Raw genomic sequence first — 12,801 nt, forward strand, 5'->3', positions numbered from 1 at the left:
AGTGAGGTGGCTAATCAGAGCCAGCCATGAAAGAACTTGAGGAAAGTAAACAAATTTATCTTCCTGTCTTGCAGACAGAATCTCAGACTGGGGGGAGTTTGAAGTGACCTCATAGGGAACACAAACCTTGTGAGGAGAGGCTGAGGGAGCTGGGGGTGTGCAGCATGGAGAAGAAGAGGCTCAGGGGTGACCTCATTGCTGTCTACAACTACCTGAAGGGAGGCTGTAACCAGCTGGGGTTGGGCTCTTCTCCCAAGCAACCAGCAAGAGAAGAAGGGGATACAGTCTCAAGTTGTGGCAGGGGAGGTCTAGGCTGGATGTTAGGAGGAAGTTGTTGTCAGAGAGAGTGATTGGCTTTGGAATGGGCTGCCCAGGGAGGTGGTGGAGTCACCGTCCCTGGAGGTGTTGAAGAAAAGCCTGGCTGAGGCACTTAGTGCCATGGTCTGGTTGATTGATCAGGGCTGGGTACTAGGTTGGTCTGCTCTTCTCCAGCCTAGACAACCCCAGGCTCCAGTCTAGACAACCCCAGGTCTCTCAGCCTTTCCTCCGTCATCTGCATAGCCTCTCTCTGCCAACAACTTCCTCCTAACATCCAGCCTAGACCTCCCCTGGCACAACTTGAGACTGAATGCAGTCATAGGGCACAAAAGGCAGCTTCATGGTTAAGGAAGTGGAAAGCCTAAGGTCCACTTGTGTGCAATTGGAAAAATGATCCTTTGTTAGGTGTATCAACCTGTCATAAGGGATGAAGATCAGAAAGAGAGGGTAAAAACCCTGAACTGCTGATCTATCTTCACAGAGAGAGTGATTGGCATTGGAATGGGCTGCCCAGGGAGGTGGTGGAGGCACTGTCCCTGGAGATCTTCAAGAAAAGACTGGCTGAGGCACTTAGTGCCATGGTCTGGTTGACTGGATGGGGCTGGGTGTTAGGTTGGACTGGCTGAGCTTGGAGGTCTCTTCCAACCTGGTTGATTCTATGACTCTATGATTCTATGATTCTGATGATCGTCAGTGGTTTGCTTCCGCAAAGCTGTTGTAGGGAAAAAGAGAAGCTGAGATTTTAAGGTGAAAGCCATGCTTAAATAGTTTGGGCACTATCACTGTAACAAAAAAAAAGCCTATCCAAGGTTACACCCTGTCCAAGAAAGATGTGACTTTGTCATCCTTATGCAGAATGCAGGAACTCATTTTGTTTTCAGCCATGGAATTTGTTGCTATGTCGATAGTGTCACACTTTCTACTAGAAAACAAATGCCATCAGCATCAGCAACAAGAAGTGCCATCTGCTGCAAAAATGGAATGTATGCCATCATAAAGAAGTCTTTTAATAAGTGAGCTCTATTTATACATCAATAGACAATCGTGTATGCTAACAGGGTGAGGGAGAGACCCAAACTATGAAGACTAAAGGTTGGAGATTTGCAGTACTCGCTGGTCAGAAGCAGGACCCTCGGTTATTTGATGATGCAAACAGATTTTCTCTTCGTTTTAAAGATGAAAAAAATATGCTTCAATCTAAATCAATAGCAAATATTTGCCTGCCAAAGCTGGAGTGGCCACTGCCAGATAAATGTTCATCTGTTAATGGGGAAGCCTTCCACTAACTGCATCATCTGTATTCTCACTCAGCAGTCAGGAGGAGCAGGGTTATAGCTTAAGTGTGTCAAAAGGGAAGGCTGCAGGGGTTTGGAAAGGCTGCAGTAGAAGTGTTGGCTGAAAACATAGAATCATAGTATCATAGAATCAACCAGGTTGGAAGAGACCTCCAACATCATCCAGTCCAACCTAGCACCCAGCCCTATCCAATCAACTAGACCATGGCACTAAGTGCCTCAGCCAGGCTTTTCTTGAAGACCCCCAGGGACGGTGCCTCCACCACCTCCCTGGGCAGCCCATTCCAATGCCAATCACTCTCTCTGTGAAGAACTTCTTCCTAATATCCAGCCTATACCTACCCTGGCACAACTTGAGACTGTGTCCGCTTGTTCTATTGCTGGTTACATCCCCTGCCTCTGCCACCATGAAGACTCCAACACAGGCAGAACTGCTTGCATTGACAACATCTCCCACCATGGTGTAAACTCTGGCAGTGTGAAAACCAGGACAGGGAAAAATAAAAGATGTCTTTTCTTCTCTAAGCTGATAAAACCTGAGTTTGGGTAAAACAAAGAGTGCTGGTTGAAGTTACTCAAGCACTGGTGTTCAATCTTATTCACTAGCAGAATCTGGACTTTGGTTGTCCAGTTACTCAGTGGGGTAGATGTCCCATCCCTGGAACCATTCCAGGTCAGGTTTTTTGGGGCTCTGAGCAACCTGTTCTAGTTGGAGGTGTCCCTGATGACTGCAGGGCTAGATGACCTTGAAAGGTGCCTTCTGAAGCAAATGATTCTATGATGTTAAGTGCTATGGCACTACCTATGAGACAGATAAAAGAGAAGCTCCTGACATTCTCTGGGCTTGGCCTGGAATATGTCCAGAGAAGGGCAACAAAGCCAGTGAGAGGCTTATTCTTCCCCTGTACTCAACACTGCTCAGGCCACACCTTGAGTGCTGTGTCCAGTTCTGGGCTCCTCATTTCAAGAGAGATGTTGAGGTACTGGAAGGTGTCCAGAGAAGGGCAATGAAGCTGGTGAGGGGCCTGGAACAGAGCCCTGTGAGGAGAGGCTGAGGGAGCTGGAGGTGTGCAGCCTGCACAAGAGGAGGAGACTCAGGGCAGAGCTCATTGCTGTCTACACTACCTGAAGGGAGAACTAGAACTAGAAAGGTGAAAGAGGATACAATTGTGCTGGTTTCAGACTGATGGGAATGTTTTACTGAGAGAACTTAAATCCTTAGCTGTGAGAAGAAAGTAAAGCAAACAACCTGTGCCCTCTATCACCCATTCTTCTGCTGAGAACTGCAACTAGTCAAAACACAGATAAGACACTCACTTCTCACACACTGCTGTGTGTGCTCTCACTTCTGGCAGTGCCTTTTTCTGGCAGTCTCCCTCTGTGGCTGCCTCTGTCTTAACTCTAATCCAATCTAACCCTTTTTTCCTCTAACCTCCTTGTTGTCTTGCTTGGCACCTCACCTCAGATCTCTGTATTTATCATGTGAGATACATGTGGGTTGAGCAGGTTATTTCTGAAGGGAGGGAAAGAGGGAGAGGGAAGGGGATTTGGACTTCGAGCCCTCCTGGAGACCCTGATTGTTTCTGAGGGGGGTATTCTGTTTCTGTATTGCTTTTAACTTGTCTGTAACTGCATATATTTGTGTATCTCTGCTTGTATATTGTAAGCATATATTGTATATATGCTAAGCTGTAAATAGAGCTTCATTCTTTAACTTCCAGATAGCTGAGTCTAGTCTGGGTGATTTTCATAAGCGTGGGGGGGTGGGTAACTCCCAAACAGTGGGAGTACCATTACTGTGATGGTGTTCTGGGATTTTAAAAAGCAATCAATCATAGAACCAAGCAGGTTGGAAGAGACCTCCAAGATCAGCCAGGCCAACCTAGCACCCAGCCCTATCCAGTCAACCAGACCATGGCACTAAGTGCCTCAGCCAGGCTTTGCTTCAACACCTCCAGGGATGGTGCCTCCACCACCTCCCTGGGCAGCCCATTCTAATGCCAATCACTCTCTCTGCCAAAAACTTCCTCCTAACATCCAGTCTAGACCTCCCCTGTCACAACTTGAGGCTGTGTCCCCTTGTTCTGGTGCTGGTTGCCCGGCAGAAGAGACCAACCCCACCTGGCTACAGCCTCCCTTCAGGGAGTTGTAGACAGCAATCAGGTCTGCCCTGAGCCTCCTCTTCTGCAGGCTGCACACCCCCAGCTCCCTCAGCCTCTCCTCACAGGGTTTGTGCTCCAGGCCCCTCACCAGCTTTGTTGCCCTTCTCAGGACATATTCCAGCACCTCAACATCTCTCTTGAATTGAGGAGCCCAGAACTGGACACAGTAGTCAAGGTGTGGCCTGACCAGTGCTGAGTACAGGGGCAGAATAACCTCCCTTGTCCTCCTGGCCACACTGTTCCTGCTACAGGCCAGGATGCCATTGGCTCTCTTGGCCACCTGGGCACACTGCTGCCTCATCTTCAGCCTACTATCCACCAGTACCCCCAGGTCTCTCTCTGCCTGGCTGCTCTCAGCCACTCTGTCCCCAGTCTGTAGTGCTGCTTGGGGTTGTTGTGGCCAAAGTGTAGAACTCTGCACTTGGCCTTGTTCAATCTCATCCCATTGGCCTCTGCCCACCCATCCAGCCTGTCCAGGTCCCTCTGCAGGGCTCTCCTACCTTCCAACCGCTGCACAGCTGCTCCTAGCTTGGTGTCATCTACAAACTTACTGATGCTGGACTCCATCCTCTAGTCCAGATCATCAATAAAGATGCTGAACAGGAAAAAAAAATTAAATATGTCAGCTTGTCACTGATTGTGGCATAAGAGCCTGGAGCCTTGCGAGCAGAACTTGTGGTCATATGTTCAAGCTTTTGATTTGTGTCTTGTTTAACCTACCTTCCTGGGTTGGAAACTGCATTCTGCAGTGAAAGAGGAAATTAAACCCATTATTGAATGTATGCCATTTGAAGCTTGATGAGAACTAGCTAGAACACTGGCTGTGTTGTAGGACCTATATATTTGAACTTAGAAATGGAAACACAATCCTCCCATCAATGATAGAACTTAGAGAGCAGAACGAGACAATCAGATTCCCAGATGACCAGACAGTTTATAAGCAACTGTGAGTCTTGTAGCAGAATATGCAACAGTAAAGCAATTGCAGTTGGAGGAGGTCCTCAGTGACTGGAGAAAGGGGAACACCTTTTGGCTCTTTTGCTGTCCTCATATTAATAGGGAATCTTATTTTGGTAGCAAGCTTCTCTTTTCTGATGGGTTTCTCTGTGGAAGAGAAGCCTGTGGTAAAATATTTGCTTACAGTTCATAAATTCTTGCACAGAGAAACTTCAAGGCTGTGCAGCCTCTTCAGGATGCAGCTTTTAGGCAGTGCAGAAGAAGCATGAAGACTCAGAAATGAGAAAACACTGCTGTTGTCCTTTGAAATTTACTGTCTTAGCAAAGTTATGAGGGAAGAAAAAAACATGACTCTATTGATCTGAATGCATGGGCTGCAGTTTGGTCAGGCAAAATGTTCTGCAAGACATCACCTTCTGGATTGATTTTTGTCTCCGGAGACTGATAGTGTGAGCTAAAGAAAGGCAGTGGGCAATGAGCATTTGTATATAAGACAGCTTAAAACTTTAGTACAAGATGTAGCATCTGTAACAGACCAGGAGATAGCCAAGTTTAAATCAGAATTCTTTACATTTTCAGCTACTGTCAGTATTTTAGATCAAGATAAAAACGTAGCTACTGCTTGCCTCTTTCTTTCTTTCATGTATGCCATTCCATCATCATTTCAGAGCAGCAGAACATGGCAGAGTACTGAAGTAGAGGATGAAACAGATTGTGAAAAGCAGCATTTAATTCAATTCTACTCATGATTTCTGGGGTTCTTTAGTCCTCAGAAAAGAGGAGACTGAAGGGAATCCTCATTGCCATCTACAACTACAAAGAGGATGGACGAAGATGGGGATCTATCTGCTCTAACATACAACCAATGACAGAACAGGCAGATGAGGAGCCTGGACCACAGCCCTCTAAGAAGAGGCTGAGGGAGCTGGGGGTGTTTAGCCTGAAGAAGAAGAGACTCAGGGGTGACCTCATTGCTGTCTACAACTACCTGAAGGGAGGCTGTAGCCAGGTGGGGCTTGGCCTCTTCTCTCAGGCAACCGGCAACAGAAGAAGGGGACACAGTCTCAAGTTGTGGCAGGGGAGGTCTAGGCTGGATGTTAGGAGGAAGTTGTTGGCAGAGAGAGTGATTGGCATTGGAATGGGCTGCCCAGGGAGGTGGTGGAGTCACTGTCCCTGGAGGTGTTGAAGCAAAGCCTGGCTGAGGCATTTAGTGCCATGGTCTGGTTGATTGGTCAGGGCTGGGTGCTAGATTGGCCTGGATGATGTTGGAGGTCTCTTCCAACCTGGGTGATTCTATGATTTGATGATATGATTCTATGGTCAGGTTGACTGGCTAAGGCTGTGCAATAGGTTGGACTGGATGATCTTGGAGCCCTCTCAACCTGCTTGATTCTATGATTCTATATTGGTCACCTAATTAATCATGAATTGTATTAAAATACATCAATGTCCAATTAAGTTTAGCTCCTTACATACTGACAGGCTGAGAAATGCTGCCAATAAATGTCAGCTTTAAGGATGGATTCCAATACCTTCTGTTTGTTCTGCAGCTTGTTAAACTCCATTAGTTGCATTTGGCCAAAAAAAAAAAGGACATAAAAGGACAAATGTAACAATTTTGTGCATTGTTTATACATTGGCAAAGAAGAAGATCCTTTTATTTTTGCTCCCCAGAGAAGATTTAAACAGACCCTGATCTCTGTAAACAAACACAAGAGAGCCATAAGGATGCTTCAGAGTTTTCTGCTCTAGATTTGGTATGCAAGGAATTACCAAAAAAACCCCAACCCAAACCAAAACAAACACACCCACCCCTAAACAAACAGCAAAGCCAAGCAAAGCCAACAGTAAATAAACAAAAACCCACAACCAAACAAACAGCATCAACAAATAAACAGACTCAAGGAACCACTTAATATTGACATTTCCTTTGCCAGGTTATGTGGGTTTGTCATGGTTTGGGTGTTCCCTGCCCCCTCACACTTTGGAAATCACCCAGACTAGGCTCAGCTGAGCTGGAAAGTGAATGAAGCTTATATTTACAGCTTAGCAGAAGATACAAGCAGATATTTACAGTATATACAGTTAGAGACAGAAATAGACAAGGTAAAAGGTAATACAGAAACACAACAGCACTCCCAGAAACCTGAGTCCCCAGGAGGGGCTCTCAACTGCCCTTCCACCTTCTCCCACCCCTCTCAACCTTACCCCAGATGTTGTTTTGTGCCCAAGGTAGATTGGAGGGTTGGCCAGAGGGTTTAGGAAGCAGGTGGATTGGTCACACAGATGGCAGGTTAGGTTAGAGAGAGAGAGAAGTTCAGCCCAAAGCCTAGGCAGCACCTGCTTTATCTATGTTTTTGTTCTTGTTCTTATCCATCTCAGCAAGCCTATGAGTGAAGTAGACACCACCATTGTTTCTCTTTCACAGCCTGTAATCTAGTTCTTCTCACCAAAACATTCTGGCTAGCTTCAAACTAGCACAGGGTTCTGGTTTGCTTCTGTTACACATAAAAGTGTAAATGAGAAAATAGATATTATGACTTTTTTTAAGCTCAAAAGAAACAAAATAAAGCCAAATAGAGCTTAAAAAAAAAAATAAAGCTGTGAAGACAAAGCTGTTAAAAGAAATCTTTTACACTTTTCATTCATAAGAACTCTTACTGGGGGAGAGACTGTTTACAAAATCCTGTAATGATAGGATGAGGGCAAATGATTTCAAAGGGTTCAAACTAGAGAAGAGTAGATTTATACTGGATGTTAGGAACAAGTTCTGCACCGTGAAGGTAGTAGAACACTGGAATAAGTTGCCTAGGGAGGTATCCCTGAAGATATTCAAAGCAAGGCTCAACTGGATGACCTTTGGAGGTCCTTCCCAACCCAAACTCTATCCCTGTCCTATCACACCAAAGACCCTCTTGCTTTGTGCACTTTGAATTTCTCACATGCTTTCTCCTTCAGCAGACTTATCAGTTAACGGATTCTGCAAGGGAGACAACGCTGAGTAAAGCATCTCCCAGCTAAGTGCTTTGAGGGATGTGTGAAAGCCTGCAAATTTATGCCTTGGGTTTCTCTGTATAATGGGCTATAAGTCAGCTCAGGTGTAGTATCAAAGTCTGTTGCTCCTGGAGAAAGTGAGAATAAAATCAAGGACACTAATGGAACATAAAATGCTTGCTCATACCCCTGAGAGAGCTATCTGTGCTGCTTTCCTTCTCTCCAGTACATGCAGACATACCTGATGATCTTGGAGGTCTCTTCCAACCTGGTTGATTCTATGATTCTATGATTCCCTGATCTGAGCCATGCTTTCTGGGGCACAGCATTTGCTGTCCCGTGCAAGTGAGTAAGCTGGAAGAAAGGAGTATGCTCTTAGTCATGTATTAACAAGCTGTCAGCTCTTCTTTGCACACCTCATTAAGCAAGGCAAGAACAACTAAGTCTTAGTCTTAAAGCCTCAGCACATATCCTACACTAGTCTTAGGGTGGTGTAGGTTTGTACTTGGACAAAGTTCATTGTAGGTGGCTGATTAAAGCAGTAGCAACAAAAACAATAATATGAGCTGCATTTAAATGTTTTATTTGACTTGAAAATAAAAGAAATGTGGTTTGGTTTTTGGTTTCTTTGTGAGTTGTTTGGGTTTGTTTGGGTTTTTTTTGGAGGGGGTTGTTTTTTTTAAACTCAGCAAAAAAAAATCAAGTTTAATTCACCCTTTCTTTTTTTCAGCCTGTTTCATTTCCTCTTCCTAGGCAAAACCCTCAAATCATTCTGTAGCAGCAGTGTTGTGAACTGAGGACCATCTTCCCAACCTCCCCTTTGCAAAAGGAATTTTCTGAAGCAGTTGTGGCCACAGCTCAGTCAGAGATGGAAAGAAACAGACTGATAAAAATCTTAGAATCATTTCAATTGAAAAAGACCTTTAAGAACATCAAATCCTACTCGAGTTAAATTCTAACTCTACCAAATCTGGTGCTAAACTGCATCCCTCAGCACCACATATCTGTGTTTTTCAAACACCTCCAGGGATGGAGATTCGCCCACATCCCTGGGGAGCCTGTTCCAGCAGTTGAGAACCCATCAAGGAAGAAGTTCAAGAACATCAAATCCAACTGGAGTTGAGTTACATTCTAACTCTACCAAATCTGGTGCTAAACTGCATCCCTCAGCACCACATCTATGTGTCTTTAAAACACCTCCTGGGATGGAGATTCATTGACATTCCTGGGGAGCCTGTTCCAGCAGTTGAGAACCTGTCAAGGAAGAAGTTCAAGAACATCAAATCCAACTGGAGTTGAGTTACAGTCTAACTCTACCAAATCTGATACTAAACTGCATCCCTCAGCACCACATTTCTGCATCTTTAAAACACCTCCAGGGGTGGAGATTCGCCCACATCCCTGAGGAGCCTGTTCCAGCAGTTAAGAACCCATCAAGGAAGTTTCTTCTAACATCCAAACTAAACTTCTCATGGTGCATCTTGGCACCATTTCCACTCCTATCAATTGTTACTTGGTAGAAGAGACCAACACCCCAGCTTGTTATAACCTCTTTTCAGGTAATTGGAAGTGTTGGATTAATATGTTTACTGATGAAAAGCTTCAGAAATTATAACTATGGACTGTTAGGGGGGAAGTGAAGGAGACATTTGAAGATCTATACCTTTTTCCTATGTCCTTGACACAGCAGAACTATTTCATAGAATCATAGAATCAAGCAGGTTGGCAGAGACCTCCAAGATCATCCAGTCCAACCTAGCACCCAGCCCTAGACAATCAACCAGACCATGGCACTAAGTGCCTCAGCCAGGCTTTGCTTCAACACCTCCAAGGACAACAACTCCACCACCTCCCTGGTGGTGATTTAAGACATCACTTAAAGAAGCCCACAATAGCTTATGCTTCCTTTGCAGAGCTCAGGACTGAGCAAAGGGAGCACCTTATATCTGGAAGTAACTAAGAACTGTAATTACTGTTTCTCAAAGTGTGACAAAATCAGCTGACAAAACTCTCTGAAGTTACACATCACTGGAGGAAAAAAAAATAAAAGCCAAGTCCATGAAGTTTTTCCACAGTTGCATTTGTTAATATGACTGCTTCAGAATAGTCAGAAGTGCCATCTGCTGCACTTAGAAGAATCCCACTCTCTCTCTCACCCCTGGGTAGAAGGGACTCATGATGAAGCATTAGCATCTGTGCTTTCTAGCAAAACAGTAAACTCGGCCTTTGGCTCATAGCAAAGTTAAGTGTAAACCACTGGCTGCATTTACCTTGCTTAGGGATTTAGCCACCTACATTCAGCTTTTCCTACATTTCTCTTAGCATCCAGTCTGCTGAAAAGGGTTTTTCCTTTGCACACATTAACAGAACTCATGCTGTCTACCCTTTAGAGAGGTTATTTGTTGGTGGAGAAATGAGAACAAACCAACAGTGGCTCTTTGTAGTCTTCTGTGGATGTGAAGAGGGAATGGTAAGCACAAGGTTAAGGAAAAATGCATTGCACAAACACAGCAAATTTGGAAAGGTTGGAATATTTTTTTCCTACAGTGGTTCCAGCACCTCCAAAGGAAGAGCCTCTACTTAGCCATTCCCTAAATTTGTGATGATAAACTCAGATACATGTCTCTGGGAATGAATGGAGCAAAGAGTGGCCAGCAGGTCAAGGGAGGTGATTCTCACCCTCTACTCTGCTCTGCTGAGACCCCACCTGGAGTACTGCATCCAGTTCTGGAGCCCACATCAAAAGAAGGGATGTGGAGATGCTGGAGTGTGTCCAGAGAAGGGCCACAAGGATGCTCAGAGGGCTGCAGCAGCTCTGCTGTGAGCATAGATAGAAAGAGTTGGGGCTCTGCAGTATGCAGAAGAGGAGGTTCCCAGGAGACCTTCTTGTGGCCTTCCAGGATCTGAAGGGGGCCTGCAAAAAAGGCTCAGCAGGGACTTTTTAGGCTCTCAGGGAGTGACAGGACTGGGGGGAGTGGAGCAAAGCTGGAGGTGGGGAGATTGAGAGCAAATGTGAGGAGGAAGATGTTGATCATGAGAGTGGTGAGAAGCTGGAATGGATTGCCCAGGGAGGTGGTTGAGGCCCCATGGCTGGAGGTGTTTAAGGGCAGGCTGGATGAGGCTGTGTCCATCCTGGTGTAGGGTAGGGTGTTCCTGTCTATGTCAAGGGAGTTGGAACTAGATGATCCTTGTGGTCCCTTCTAACCCTGACTGATTCTATGATTCTACTGAAAAAAAATAAGCTTATCAGTACCATAGCAGTGAAAAATTGTGTCAATTTTACTTAGCTTCATCAGAAGGATTGCTTTTTAAGGTTCAGTGTACAGAAACAACTGATGAGGGCCATCTTAGGGTGGCAGGTAGTGAAAGGACTAGGGGGAATGGGATCCAAGCTAGAGGAGGGTAGATTTAGATTAGACATTAGAAAGAATTTCATTGCTATCAGGGTAGTGGGACACTGGAATAGGTTCCTCATAGAATCATAGAATCAAGCAGGTTGGAAGAGAACACCAAGATCAGCCAGTCCAACCTAGCACCCAGCCCTTTTCAGTCAACCAGACCATGGCACTAAGTGCCTCAGCCAGGCTTTGCTTCAAAATCTCAGGGGGCAGAGACTCCACCACCTCCCTGGGCAGCCCATTCCAATGGCAAATCATTCTCTTTGTGAAGAACTTCACAGAATCATGGAGTCATAGAATCAAGCAGGTTGGAAGAGACCCCCAAGATCATCCAATCCAACCTAGCACCCAGCCCTAGCCAGTCAACCAGACCATGGCACTAAGTGCCTTATCCACTCTTCAACACTTCCAAGGATGGTGCCTCCACCACCTCCCTGGGCAGCCCATTCCAATGTCAATCACTCTCTCTGCCAACAACTTCCTCCTAACATCCAGCCTAGACCTCCCCTGGCACAACTTGAGACTGTGTCCCCTTGTTCTGTTGCTGCTTGCCTGGCAGAAGAGGCCAACCCCCACCTGGCTACAGCCTCCCTTCAGGTAGTTGTAGACAGCAATGAGGTCTGCCCTGAGCCTCCTCTTCTGCAGGCTGCACACCCCCAGCTCCCTCAGCCTCTCCTCATAGGGTTTGTGCTCCAGGCCCCTCACCAGATTTGTCTCTCTTCTCTGGACATGTTCCAGCACCTCAACATCTCTCTTGACTTGAGGAGCCCAGAACTGGACACAGCACTCAAGTTGTGGCCTGACCAGTGCTGAGTACAGGGGCAGAATGACCTCCCTTGTCCTCCTGTTCACACTGTTCCTGATCCAGGCCAGGATGCCATTGGCTTTCTTGGCCAATTGCCTAGGGAGGTAGTAGAAGCCCCATCTCAGGGTGTTTTTTTCAAGACAAGACTGGATGTGGCTCTGGACAACCTGATCTAGGGTGAAGTGTCCCTGCCCACAGCAGAAGGGTTGGAACTAGATGCTCCTTGAGGTCATTTCCAACCCTGACAATTCTGTGATCAAGTGACCACTCTGATCCTTGGTCACTTCACTTCTATGCAAAGCAAAACTCATGGAAAAGAACATAAATGTGAAGAGACTCAGCAATTTTGGGAGGCAGCAAAGAGTAAGACAAGGAGACTGAACTTTGGAAATGTCAAGGCAATGCACCTAAGGAAGAATTATTTCAAAACTTCAGCAATTCAGTGCTGATGTGGGAGACATGAAAGAAAAGTAGAACTCATAAAAGGCAACAAATTAAATCTGCATCAGTAAGGCAGTGTGCCAGGTGAAAGAAGAAGTGCCAATACAGTTTCTGAGTTGCATATGTTAAAGCTGTATCATGATGGGAGGTAGAAATCATGCCAGGTTATACCACTCTTGTGCAATCCACCTTAAACATCATCTTTGACTTTAAGGATGCAAGAAGGTGTCAGAATTAGCAAGAGGCACCACATATGGGTATAGTGCCCATGGGCACTACCAGAAAAAGAACTCCAGAACTACTTCATTGAAGTGAATAACATTTGGAGAAGATGTTGTTGTCCTTTTGTGTAAAGTTGAAGAAGTCATTAATAACATCTCTATTGCTTCCACATATCTCTCCATCTTCTAGTTTAGGGCAAGCTACATGGC

At 45.5% G+C, this 12,801-nt stretch overlaps 1 protein-coding gene across 1 annotated transcript in view; it reads left to right on the plus strand.

The window, feature by feature from the left end:
- LOC135177810 (uncharacterized) overlaps positions 1–9,796 on the plus strand; it is a 38,610-nt gene extending 28,814 nt beyond the window's left edge. Inside the window, exon 5 of the mRNA XM_064148267.1 lies at positions 8,457–9,796. The gene's annotated coding sequence lies outside the window, so the exon portion shown is untranslated. The remainder of the gene's footprint in view (positions 1–8,456) is intronic.
- The last annotated feature ends 3,005 nt before the right edge of the window (positions 9,797–12,801 follow it).

Source organism: Pogoniulus pusillus, chromosome 8 (genome assembly GCF_015220805.1).
Source record: "Pogoniulus pusillus isolate bPogPus1 chromosome 8, bPogPus1.pri, whole genome shotgun sequence".
Classification (NCBI taxonomy): Eukaryota; Metazoa; Chordata; class Aves; order Piciformes; family Lybiidae; genus Pogoniulus; species Pogoniulus pusillus.